Source organism: Montipora foliosa, chromosome 12, assembly GCF_036669935.1.
Source record: "Montipora foliosa isolate CH-2021 chromosome 12, ASM3666993v2, whole genome shotgun sequence".
Lineage (NCBI taxonomy): Eukaryota > Metazoa > Cnidaria > Anthozoa > Scleractinia > Acroporidae > Montipora > Montipora foliosa.
In genome coordinates, this window is record NC_090880.1 from 3,588,983 (window position 1) to 3,600,800 (window position 11,818).

Below are 11,818 nucleotides of genomic sequence, written 5' to 3' on the forward strand. Positions count from 1 at the left end.
AAAACTGAAAGGAAATAACAGTAGTACCAAGAGAAAATGAGGGGACAGAGAAGGAGGCTCCCGGTCCAGCCCTTGGGATATGTCATGTCCACGAAAGTTATTTTTAGACGAGCGGAAGTCTTCCGAGACGTCCGCATGCAGGCCAACCTCGGTCCGATGTTTGAAAGAAAATATATATTCATCAGCCTTCCAAGTGCGCCATCATTTTCTCTTTTCACTAAGAACCTGAGAGCGAGGCAAGAGTGCATGCGGACATCTCAGAAGACAGACTTCCGCTACAACAAAGACTTCCGCTCGTCTAAAAATAACTTTCGTGGACATAACATATCCCGGCCAACGCCTTGAACCTCCCTCTCTGTCCCCTCATTTTCTCTTGGTAGTACCCGACAAGAAAAAAAAAATAATTTTCTCGATTCGGGCAAATAACACGGGGGTTTTATTTGGAAGGACAAATGATAGAAATATATAATCTTTATTAAATCTGATTTCAACATTATTTCAATGCACTGTCGTTGCCGGCTCAGAGTTTTCAAGATTAATTAACTAAACCTGTTTTTTCGCTTTTTTGCAATGGGGAAGTTACAGGCTTTCATTCAAGTTGTAGTTTTACCTCTAAATACTACCCTGCCACTAATTTGCATAAGAATATCATCCATTGTTTTCTGCATCGTTCTCCAAACGAGAAAAAAAGGGTTGTATACAGCAGTCACTACGTTCGTTGTTTTGAGAACTTTTATTTGATTCAAGCGGAAGCTAAGTGAGCGCTCACTTCATTGATCAGTTCATTGATTGTTTGCGACCGCACCTGACTTCTGCGCCAGCGAGGGAAATAAATGGACCATTTCCAAGTTGCAGTTTGTCTCGGTCACGAAGTGAATCTTTTTTGCTCAACCATTGAAAGGGAAATGACTTTGATTTACATAAGAACACGGAACTCATTTTCGTTGGAATGATTGTGCACCAGGACTCGTTTTGAAACTGAGGCATGCAATAACTTCGTATCCCGGATCCCATTAGTTTTTGGCCCAAATTTCCTGTATCCCGTTAATTCCCTTGATTTGTATCCCTATTATGCTATCTATACAACGCGATCCTGTATCCCGATAACCCCTGACAGGGCCTCATAACTTAATGTTTAAATACAGGAGTTAGAATATAACAACGCTGGTGTTCTATGTTCATTTACATTGTAAAAGGCGTTTTTCAATGAAAAAATACCCTAGAACACCAAGGGTCGCCCCACTGCCTTGGTCAGGGGTACACGTTCCCTGGTTTTTGCCACCAGCTGGTTTTTGGTTGTTTTCATGTCAGGCTCTGCTACATTGCTCCTCTCTTCATAACAGAGTTGATGTTTAAATGTTTTTGTACCTATTCCAATGCACGGTAGCTTGGCTGGCCAAAGCGCTCAGTGACCGGTTGAGGAATGGTGGCAAATGTTTGATTTTGAGATTGGCCTTGGTAACAAGGTTTATTATGCCTGAATTATTATCATATTGACGCAATTACGAATAATTAATAATAATAATGTATTGATTTCTATAGCGCATTACCATGACGCAATGATCTAATGCGCTTTACAATCTTACACTATCAAAAAGAATTACATGCATAGTAATATTTACAATAAATAGTAAAAATAATAGCCTAATATCCTAACAATAAAAAGAATTATTCTAAAAATCCTTGTTTAAAGAGATGGGCCTTGAGATCTGATTTAAAACTATAGATACTAACACAGTTCCTAACAGTAGCCGGTACATCGTTGCAAAGTTTCGGTGCCGCTACCTCAAAGGAGCGGTCACCGAGTGTCTTATAGGTCCTGCGAGATGTATGTAATCCGTCAAGGATGATGCCTTCCTGGCTACGTAAATTATATCTCCCCTGAGACCGGATACGTACAAGGCAGCTAATGTATTCTGGAGCCAGCCCGTGGATAGCTTTAAAAGCTATCAATAATATCTTGAATATTATGCAGTAATGGACAGGCAGCCAGTGTAATTGTCTTAACAATGGTTATGTGGCAAAACCTAGACTCTTTAAATATTAAGTGGGCTGGCGCGTTCTGTACCCTTTGCAGCTTAGCGGTCTGATAGGCGGGAAGACCGTACAGAAGGCTATTACAATAGTCTACTTTACTCGTAACAAACGCGTGAATAAGTGTTTCTGTGGCTTCGCGTGATAGAAACTTCCTTATCTGCCTAATGTTATGAAGGTGGAAAAATGCTGCGCTACAGGTCTTAGTAACATGCATGGCCATAGTAAAGTTCTTATCAAGATATGAACCTAAGTTCCTCACAGATGTGGAGGCAGCAACCGTCGCATCGCCAGCCCTCAGATGGCTGATATTAGTTTTGCTAAGTTGTTGGCGCGTTCCTAACACTAAAAGTTCTGTTTTCCCCTCATTAAGCATGAGACTATGTTGGCGTGCCCAGGACTTTATATCTGCTACACAGTCCTGTATGACTTGAACTGCTTGCTCCTCGTTCACACAGCTTGAGGGACTGAAGGAAACGTACTCTTGGAAGTCATCAGCATAGGCATGCACCGCAACAGGGGCGTGGTTACTGACAATGTCAAATAGGCCACAGACGTATATATTAAACAGCAGAGGGCCTAGACAGGAACCCTGAGGAACTCCCGGGTTAGGTTGGTATGTCCGTGACCGTGTGCCATCCAGAATAATTCGCTGAGAGATAAGAGCCAAGCCACGCAAGGACAGTAACCCCTACCCCCCAGTTTAGAGCGGACCACTCTAAGAAGCATGCTGTGATTTACAGTGTCGAACGCGGCACTGAAATCAAGTAACACGAGTAGAGTGACCTGCTGACTGTTCATATTAAGTAGGATATCGTTTCGCACTTTTCAACAGTGCTGTCTCAGTGCTGTGGTGCTTTCGATAGGAGGACTGATATAAAGGGTACAATCCATTTTCAAGCATATGTTTCTCTAGCTGGGTGGAAGTGGCAGATTCAGTGAGCTTCGAAACATATGCCAGGTTACTCACGGGGCGCAAGTTTGCCTTCGTCTGGTCCAAACCCGCCTTTTTCAGAATGGGGTGTTACTAAAGCTTCCTTCCACTTCTAAGCGAAATGACCCGACTGAAGCGAGGTGTTGATCATAGCGGTCAGTACAGGAGTCAGCTCGTCAAGGTAATGAGTGACCAGAGTAGTTGGCATCGGATCCAGTAGGTAAGACTTTTGGCTGCGCGACAAATCAGACCTCTTATACATCCTCTGGAGATAAGATGTTCAATTTTTCGAGCGAGACAGAACAGTTACCATTTTCGAGAACGTCATCGTCGACTGCACCCGAATTACCATCTAGGGCAGCATGCATCCGTGAGACTTTGTCAGCAAAGAAATCCCCAACTTCATTAGCCAGGGAGACAACATCAGAGCCAGGTGGCACAGTGAATGACCTCGGCTGGGATAGAAGAGATTTGGTAGCCCTGAACAACTTTACCTGATTATCACTGTTGTCCATTATGAAGTCAGAAAAGTAGCATGACCTGGCCTGATTTAAAACCAGTGATGCGTAGTTCTTTGTGCGCTTAAAAGCGACAAAGTGTTCGTGAACACCAGACCTTATATGTTGACAACTGTGACCCGAAATTTCTCATACTTAATAACGCTCTCAAGGTATTCAAATGAAGGTTCGTCGCTACCACGCACACGACTGACTGATAGGTTATCCATTTAGAAGATAGCAAGACCACCCCCTCTTCGACCTATGCGAGGCTGGTCCAGCAGCGCGTAACAGGACGGGGTGGCCTGGTTGCTAGCCGCAACATCATCTGGTGTGAGCCAAGTTTCAGTCAGACAAATGACATCAGATTTCATATCACAAATAAGCTCCAGGAGATCAGCACTTTTAGGTCTAACCGAACGCACGTTTACCAGGCTGAGAGTCATAGGCGTGTGCAGCCGGTTGCGGGATACAGGGTACCGAGACAAGGTTTCCTGTGTTGCGACATGATCGGGAAACCCTGGGTCTTAGCGGCTTTTGTGCTGAACCGGTAGAGCGGGAAACATGGTCCCTTGGGGCGGGGTTGAGCTTGAATACCAGATCTCCCTCCAGGGGCACGTGGAATGTAGCCACGGTGTTTGGATAATATACGCATGGCTGGCAGTGTCGTCTAATGCCGGAACGTGTCAAGAAAGCAATCGTCGGTCTTCTTTTGTAGTCGATGCAAATTACGCTTGTTTTGCTGTAGGCCCATGAAGAGCTCGGCAACATATTCAAGTCGTATGGCGCTACATTTGTGTAAAATGCTCCAGAATTGGACCAGAAGTTACATCGTAGCCAGCTACAATTGCTCGCATAGTTTTCTCTGCGATGTACGACGTTGGAGAGGACGACAATTGCCAAAAACGCGCAGCATGTTAAAGCGTGTCTGCACAACATTTACCACATAATTGGACGAAGACGACCATGATTTCTGTTTCCGACTTTTGAACCCGACATTATTCTCAATATGAAAAGCAAAACCATCGATTTCAGTCCTCGAATAAACATAGTTTCGTTTTAGTCATTTGCACAGAATAAACTCTTAACTCCTTCACGCACTTCATTCATTCTCCATAAATAAATAGCTGGATTAAGAGATGAAGATAAGAAGCAAATCGGTAGAGAAACATAAAACACTGCAATTCCTTCCAGGCAAGAAAGATTCTCGGCTCTGCTTAACAAAAAAGCCATCCCTACGACGACTGGAGTTAAAGTGACAGAAAATAAAGCAAAAATGTATAACATAGACTTGACAGACCTCTTGTATTTAGCCAAGTTTATTGCCGGTTGTCCAAAATTTTGAGAAGATTGGTTCTCTTGAACTTGTTGCTGGTGCTGACGAATGATTCGATAGAGTTTGTAGTAAGCAAATGACGTAATCAAGTAGCAGAGCAGTATAACCACAAAATTGATAATAGTTAAAGCCACACTTAACCATCCACGCCTCAAATACTGCACAACATTTGACACTACAAAAAGAGCTGGAACGACTAGTAATAAAGTGACTGCAAGGCAACGGCGGTGAGGTGTCATCATTAAGGACCGTCTGCTCATATGTAGCCAGCGTTCAATGGACAACAGTGTTATAAGAATTAATTCGACATTGGAAAAGAATTTTCCGCTCATGAGCCCAACATAAGTTATGATATAGGCATTTAAGTGTTTTTGAGTGTCTACTACACCTGACTCGTCAAGAAACAGAAAATAACAAAGAGCCAGTAATGGTTGAACAATGAGTCCTATGCAAAAATCACTGAACGCCAAACCACTAAGAAGAACGTATAGCCGCGTTCTCTGAAATGTCCTTTTCCAAATCGCTGCCAAAATCAATGCATTCCCCACCACTGTCACGGGGGACAAAATAAGGAAAACGATGCTGCTTGCGAAAATAATGGAAACATAAGTCTTGTACTTCATCTCGGCCGCCTCAGCAAAACAACAACGAAGGTCCAAGTTGTCCAATGAAAAACAACTTGTTTTGTTATACATGGCTACGGCTTAATGCTAAATCACGTTTTCTCACTTGACTTAAAAGCACAGCTGCTCGTTTGCATTGAAGAAAGATAATTCCTTTCGATTTTCGTTTCCTTTGAGTCAAAGCAGGGTTAACTGGCCAAATTTCAAGCTGAAGGCAGGCAGCGAAGACTTATCTCCTAACAGCTGACACGAGTACCACCGACGGAGTGCGGCAGCAAGCAGCAAAGTCTTTAGAATGGAGTTCCCAATGACTGAAGGGTATATTATATTTGATCTTTATGTGGAAATGCAGCATATTTATATATTTATTTATTTATTACAAAACCTGCTGATTTGCTTTAATCATATTTTTTAATTCCGGCCTTTTTTATCATGTACTTCAAATACAATTTTCTTGTAGAATTGTGTACCACTCTTGCAAAGTAATAAGTTATTTTAAGTTAAGAAGGTACTCCGTCACGTCAGGAAAGGGATAAAATTACTGAAAGGTTCATTCTTGAAAAATAATTAAGTGCAGAGTCTAGGTAAGTATTTTAGAGTTAGAGTTAATAATCTTTCCTTTTTGTTTGCTTGTTTCAAATAAAAACCCCGATGTTTTGGGGAAGAAAATAAACATCATGCACTTGTTGTTTACTTTTTTTATTACATCCGGCTTATAATGTAAATAATCCTTTATTACAAAGAAAAAATACTGTTAATTTTCAAATAAATTATTTATGCCAATGACACAGAAAAACTGGACATTTCCGTGTCTTGAATAAGACGGATATGCGGATCATCAATAATTGTATAGAAAATGCTTTAAACCGACTTTTAGCCTGAAGTCAAGGAACTGCTCAACTTGCTCTCTGGGGTCGTGACTATTTCAAGAAGAATTCAGTAAAATTTCACTAAAAGCATACTCTCAACCGCTATTTCTCAAATCTTTTACTTTAAGGACCACCAACAAGAAGAAAGACATCAAAAGCAAGTGGTATTAAACTTTTTTAATTAACTTTGGATCATTATGGGCAATAAGCCTGAGGTAATTCTTTTCTAGGATTTTTTATTTTTATTTTGAAAAGATATACTTACAGATACTAGTGCTTACGATTTCAACAGTAACTTAGGCTTACAATATCGTCATACAACAAAAACAGAGAAAGCGCTGCGTTTGTTTGACTGATAATGGACGGAAGTCAACAAATCCTGCAATCTGATTGGTTCCAGGAGCGGGCAGAATTTTCTCATCCAGCCTTAGTTGCGTTAGCTTGTATGATGACCTTAAATTTCCATTTTATCTGACACCGAATCGGTTTACATACAAAAGTTACTTTTTATTAGACAAGAGGTTTGGAAATAGAATTCAAATAAAATTATTTCTCTTAGAAACGTTCAGTTTGTAAGTCGCTTTAATACTACATTTGCTATCAAGCGCGGTGCGAGCCAACAATTAAAAAACTGATTCAGAGAGGAAGGGATAAAGAGAGAGGAAAAACATCAATAAGTTATTTACCAGCTGAGGGTCGGTCCGCACAGCGAAAAACTGTGACCTCGGTCTTGAAAAAGCTGCCCTCGGCCTGCGGCCCAGGGCAGCATTTTCAAGACCGAGGTCACAGTTTTTTGCTATACGCGGACCGCCCAGCTTGCAAATAACTTATAGTTATGCGCGAATGGAGGAATTAGGATGCGCCGTCTGATCTGCTAGTTCAATACAAACAAGATTAAAACAGATGCTTGCAGCGCCACCTTCCCAATTCGAGGTAACTTATTAATAACCTGTAAAACTGATTTGGTTCTTAGCCTTCTGCTTCGACGCTTCTTTTATCCGTTATATACTTTATGTAGCTTCGTGATATAACTCAAGGCGAGAAATGAAGAAAATCTCACCGTAGAAAGATTTTGGCGCGAACGTCCCTAAGACGAAAAGACATTTACAAAACTTTTCCCATGACGATACTTAATGATCAGTATACAGGGCGAGCCCATCTTGACTCAAAGGACAAAGCAAATGTTAAAGTCAGTCCTTACGTAAAGAACTTGTTTTTAATAAAGATTTGTTGACATGGTAAGTTGAAAGTTCCAAAAAGTGACAAAAAAGTACACATCAAGTTCACCATGACAATTTTCTTCCCCTTTTAATTGGAAAAAAGAAACCGGAGGAGAAGAAATTCTTATTCACTCTGACTCTAACATTATACTTGTCGCCATCTGCGATCGTTTTTCAGGGACAAACCTTTGCTTAACAGGTAACCTATAGTGACTATATTTCAATTTTCTTGCCGTTCGATCCTTTCCTGACATGACGAAGTAGCTTCCCAAGATAACATTCAATCCTTGCACAAACCCATAATACACCTCTATTACCCCCCAAAACTCTTTTATAACCATTGCTTGCAATTTCTCCTGGACATGAAAATGTCCCAAGAGAAGTCGAAAACCCCCTCTTGAACAACATCTGATTCATTAACATAAGAAAAGCAGGGAGGTGTGTATCATAACAAAGTCAGCCTCACTTTCATGTAAGTTCTATTGAAATATACAATTAAAGCTGTAAGAAAAAAAAAAACGCAAATCAGCAGGCATTGTCATAAATTACTGAATATGCTGCATTTCCAAACAGAAAAAAAAAAGAGGTAGAATATACCCTTCGATCATTGGGAACTCCGTTATAAAGACATAACTGTGGATAAAAATCGTGCTAGGCAATACTGACGCCGTCTTCCAGGAAGTTAATCTTCGCTGCTTGCCTTCAACGCAAAAGTACGCTAGCAGGTTTACCCCACTTAGACTCAAAGCGAAAGGCGAAGAGAAAGAAAACATTTCCGCTGAAGACAAACGAGCAAAATGGTTTTTAATTAAGTGAATAATCAAGCGGCCACCCAGCATTGAGCTAAGCCATGTGTAACAGAACAGGATGGTTTTCTGTGGCCGACAACTACAACATTCATTGTTGTGTTACCGAAGCGGCCGACATAAAGTACAAGACTTATGTTTCCATTATTTTCGCAAGCAGCATCGTTTTACTTGTTTTGTTCCCCGTGGCAGTGGTGGGAAATGCATTGATCTTGGCAGCGATTTGGAAAAGGACATTTCAGAGGACGTGGCTTCACGTTCTTCTTAGTGGTTTGGCGTTCAGCGATTTCTGCATAGGACTCATCGTTCAACCATTCATAGCTCTTATTTTTTTGCTGTTTCTTGACAAATCGGGTGTATTTGACGCTCAGAAAGTCTTAATTGCCGATATGGTTACTTACGTTGGGTTCATGAGCGCAACATTCTTTATCACTGTCGAATTAATTCTTATAACGCTATTGTCCATTGAACGCTGGCTGCACATGAGCAGACGGTCCTTGATGACGCCTCGCCGCCGTTGCCTCATAGTCGCTTTATTACTAGTCGTTCCAGCTTTATTTGTAGCTGGACATTATTTGTCGCTTGAAAGGTTACATGTAGCTTTGACTATTGTCAGTGTTGTGGTTATGCTGCTCTGCTACTTGATTACAACATTGGCTTATTACAGGGGCACCCAACGTCAATTTTCGGAAAATATCTGTTCGGAAGACGATTTGAGATCTAGAATTTTCGGAAGATATGTTGTTAAATTTCTTGCTTGCCTGCCTGTCCTAGGATTTTCGAACATCTAAAAAATGGTATAATTGCCCAATTTTGACGGATTTTTACCCTAAAAAGGTCAGCTAGAATTTTCGGGAGCCCTTTTTCTAGCTGAAATTTTCGAAAAGGTAACTTTTGATCCCTATAATTTTCGGATCACTAGACTTTCAGCTAGGAAATCCGAACAGATCAAAAATTTTTAGGGGATGAAAATATACCTATATCTACCGTTTAAATACTAAAATACGTTTAACAATGCTATGTTTAAGTGGTTTTGAACTATATTCTCGTTGGGTGCCCCTGTTATTACAAAGTCTACCGAATAATTCGTCAGCACCAGCAACAAGTTCAAGGGAACCAAAATTTTGGACAACCGGCATTAAACTTGGCTAAATACAAGAGGTCTATCAAATCTATATTATACATTTTTGCCTTATTTTCCGTCTGTCTGATTCCATTCGTCGCTGGAATAGCTTCAATTTTGTCAAACAGAGAGAATCTTTCTTGCCTGGAAGCATCTGCAGTGTTTTACGTTTCTTTTTCGCTTTGCTTCTTATCTCCTTCTCTTAATCCAGCTGTTTACTTGTGGAGAATGAATGAAGTGCGTGAAGGAGTTAAGAGTTTATTCTGTGCAAGTGACTAAAGCGGAACTCCGTTTATTTGAGGACTGAGATCTACGGTCCTGCTTTGACGGTAGTCACTCTTGGCCGGGTTCAAAAGGAAACAGAAATTAAGTGTCGGTCTTCTTTATTGAAGTTGCCATCGCCTTAGTAATTACCTCACATCTCTTTCTGTGCGGAATGATAACCCGGCTGACTGGATGCCTCAATATAATAATTCAGGGATAATAAACCTACTTGTTACCCAACCCAATCTCAAAATGGAAGCATTGAACACCAGCGTTGTTATATTTTATTTCCTTTATAGAGGACGTTGAGTGAGTGCATTTTCGGCCTCCATTACTCAACTGGACACTCGAGCAAGACGATATATGGGCACGTCGGCCAGCCAAGCTACCGTGCCATTTATTCAGCATTGGAATGGGTACAAAGACATTGAAACATCAACTCTATTATAAAGAGAAGAGCCATGCATCGATATCAGAGCCGGACACGAAAACACCTACAAACAAGCAGGTGAAAAACACCAGGGAACGTATACCCCCGACCAAGGCAGCGGTGCGACCATTGGGGTTTTAGGTTTATTGAAAAAACACTATTTACAATGTAAATTAACGCTATCGTATATAACTTAACGGAGGCATGAGGCTTTATTTCAGTGCAAAACAAGAATAAACGAAGCTGGAGTTGTGTACGCCGCGAAGGCTGACCGCAGTGCCCGGCTCACACTCTTACGATCACTTGACACTCCAAGCGCTTGCCACTCTCAAACAGGCCTCTGCTACGTGCTGGCAAAATAGCAATTTACGCTGATAGCGATTATCACAAATTGCATTTTTTCATTAAGAAGGAACGATCTTTATTCGAGGATCACAACCTTGGTTATGAGGGTAACTCGACGGAGTAAAGCTCCAACTGATATTGTGCCCACCACAAAGCCAGACTACAATACTTAGAATTCTATAAATAAAGAAAATGATGAAATATAGCATCTAGGAATATAAATCATATATAAATAATGAATTTCAGTGAAAAGCCGTCGACAACACTTATAAGGCGAAGAAAATGATGAAATATAGTATCTAGGAATATAAATCATGTGTAAATCATAAATTTCAGTGACAAGCCGTTAACAACATTTATAATTACAAACCACGCACATAATAATGCGAGATGTTCAATTTTTTTTTAATCTGGAATGGTGTAAATAATTTATCATTTTTTGGAATTAAAACTGAATTAACATGGTAAACTGAAAGGAAATAACAATAGTACCCAACAAGGAAAAAAATTAATTTTCTCGAGTCTGGCAAATAACATGGGGATTTTATTTGAAGGACAAATGATAGAAGTCTATAATCTTCATTAAATCTGATTTCAACATATTTCAATGCAATGAAAGAAAAAAAGGGTTGTATACAGCAGTCACTACGTTCGTTGTTTTGAGAACTTTTATTTGATTCAAGCGGAAGCTAAGTGAGCGCTCACTTCATTGATCAGTTCATTGATTGTTTGCGACCGCACCTGACTTCTGCGCCAGCGAGGGAAATAAATGGACCATTTCCAAGTTGCAGTTTGTCTCGGTTTCGAAGTGAATCTTTTTTGCTCAACCATTGAAAGGGAAATGGCTTTGATTTACATAAGAACACGGGACTCATTTTCATTTGAATGATTGTGCACCAGGACTCGCTTTGAAACTGAGGCATGCAGTGCAATCTCGGAAATGGGCTAATGGAAAGACTTTTAAACGAGCCAAAAATCAACCGTGAGATGGTATTCTTATGCAAATTAGTGGTAGTGTATTCAGATGTTAGCCTACAACTTGGTGAAACCCTAGTAACTTAACCACTGTAAAAAGCGTAAAAACGGGGGCAAAAAACTGAACTGGCAACGATCCTAGAACATTGATAACGCTCAGTGTGCATTCAAATACAATAACTGTCTCGTTAATTGTAATCTGAAAATTAAAATGCTTTTGTTGGGTACTCATGATTGTTATTTCCTTTCAGTTTACCAGGTTGATTCAGTTTTCAGTAAATCAAAACTAAAATGAATGATTTACGCCCATACTACAGGAAAAAAACCGGGTGTTTCGCATCAGTATATTACCCATAGTTTGT